We start from the raw sequence: 2,202 nt of genomic DNA, 5'->3' as shown, positions 1-2,202 counted from the left end.
TATATGTATATTAAACTGGCATACATTAAAAAATATGCATTTACTGATATGGGTGTGAGGAAACAGACACTCTTATGCTGTGCAAATAGGAATGTGTATTTGTTCAAGTCCACAATCCCTTGTCCAAGACCCTTTGACCAGATCTGTTTCAGAATTATTTAAATTGTAGAAAGCTAATACAGGAACTTCTACCTCTGAACAAGATGTTTAGACCTTCTGGGTGAAAAAAATAGACAAAATATTAAAACAACATGTCTCAACACATTGGACATCAGGTAACAAAGAACAATGATCCTTGAAAGACACGACACAAATAACGTGAACCCTGTGGTTGTCCCAAATTACTATCTGGAGATAGGTTCCCAGCCATGGTGCAGGGAGAAGGAACCCAGCGGAGCTCATCAGTCTCTGAGTTACAAAGACACAACTGGGAGTCCAGGGAAGGCAATGTGGCCAGAGTTTGAAGGACAAATATTGGAGAGAAGAGAGCTACACAGGGAGAAAACCCCAGAGATCTGAGGATGGTACCTTTGAGTTCTCGGTTGAAGACTACTTGATGCCAGAAAAAGAATCACCTAAAAGGATTCGAGGGAATAGTGCCCTAAACACACAAAGTGCCAGTAGTAGCACCTGTTTCTATGATCCAGATTGGGAAATCACGTAATTCACAGGGCATCATTGAGAATTCTAAATTCTGGCCCCAGGTGTAGCCATCTTGCCTTAGTAGTAAGGAGAAAAAATAAGCCTAGACAAAATCCTTCCCTGATATCACCCAACAAAGCTTAAACGCAAACCCCCCAAAAGCCAAACTGTTTTCAAGTATTTTAACCACATTCCAGAATAAAGCTCAAGAATGTTGTTCTAAAGTGCCAGTGAGTCCGTTCCGACTCATAGTGACCCTACATAGGGTTTCCAAAGAGTAATGACTGGTGGGTTTGAACGGCCAGCCTTGTGATTAGCAGTACAGTGCTTTTCCTGCAGTACCATACCAGTACTCAAGAATGGATTATAAAAATACCCAACAGCTAGCTAACAAAGAAAAATTCACATTGTCTGGTAGTCAATAAAAAATTGCCAGATATGGATAGTTACGGTTTTATATCCACTTGACTGGGTCAGGATTCACAGTAGTCTGGAAGGTAAGATGTAGTGATCTCCATGATGAGAGCTAATATAATGGACACAACTCCATGATGAGGTCTGATGTGAGCTGCCAGTCAACAGAAAGGATGTTTCCTTGGGGATGTGAACTGCACTCCTTTTACATCTTTTATAGGAAATAAAGAGAAGCAAGCAGAGAGGGAGAGAGCCACTACCAGCAAGAAAGAAGAGTCAGGAGTGTAGTATGCCCTTTGAACCTGGGGTCCCTGCATTGTGAAGCTGTTGTTGTTGTTAGGAGCCATCAAGGCAGTTCCGACTCATAGCAACCTTATTCACATCAGAACGAAACACTGTCCGGTTCTCCGCCAACCTCACATTTGTTGTTATGTTCTAATTCACCACTGCTGCCCCTGTGCCTATCCATCTGAGTGGCTAAACATGAAGAAGTAGTCCGCTGCTTCTTCCTAGTCTGTCTTAGTCTGGCTACTCAGCTGAAAGCTGTCCACCATGGGTGACCCTGCTGGTATTAAAAATATCATGGCACAGCCTCCAGCATCACAACATGCAAGCCACCACAATACAGCAGACTGACAGATAGTGGGGTTAAAGCCCCGAGACCCAAGGAAAGATTCATACCAAGACACATGGAAGTCTCCAAGGAATGCTGAGCCTACAGATGCTGAAAGGTGAAACAGACATTTCTCCAAAACTGGCATTCTGAATTCAGACTTCTAGCTTCTGAAACTGTAGTGGTGGTGTGCCGTGGAGTCGGTCCCGACTCATAATGACCCTGTGTTGGCTTTCCGAGGCTGCAAATCTTTACGGGAGCAAAGACCCTCATCTTTCTCCCACAGAACAGCTGGTAGTTTCGAACTGCTGACCTTGAGGTTAGCAGCCCGACTTGTAACCATTATGCTACCAGAGCTCCTTCCTAAACCATGAGAGAATGAATTTCAGTCTATTAAAGCCATACACATGTGATTATTTCTGTTACATCTGTTGTTGTTATTAGGTGCCATTGATTCAGTACCAGCTAATAGCAATCCTGTGCATAAAAGAATGAAACACTGCCCAGTCCTGTACCAACCTCATAATCATTGC

At 43.2% G+C, this 2,202-nt stretch overlaps 1 protein-coding gene across 1 annotated transcript in view; it reads left to right on the top strand.

The window, feature by feature from the left end:
* The window catches only part of VPS8 (vacuolar protein sorting 8 homolog (S. cerevisiae)), a 389,175-nt gene that overhangs the window by 315,809 nt on the left and 71,164 nt on the right, over positions 1-2,202 (top strand). The window lies entirely within an intron of this gene.

The sequence above is a fragment of the Chrysochloris asiatica genome, unplaced genomic scaffold (genome assembly GCF_000296735.1).
Source record: "Chrysochloris asiatica unplaced genomic scaffold, ChrAsi1.0 scaffold00135, whole genome shotgun sequence".
Classification (NCBI taxonomy): Eukaryota; Metazoa; Chordata; class Mammalia; order Afrosoricida; family Chrysochloridae; genus Chrysochloris; species Chrysochloris asiatica.
This window is presented reverse-complemented; position numbering and strand designations above follow the sequence as displayed.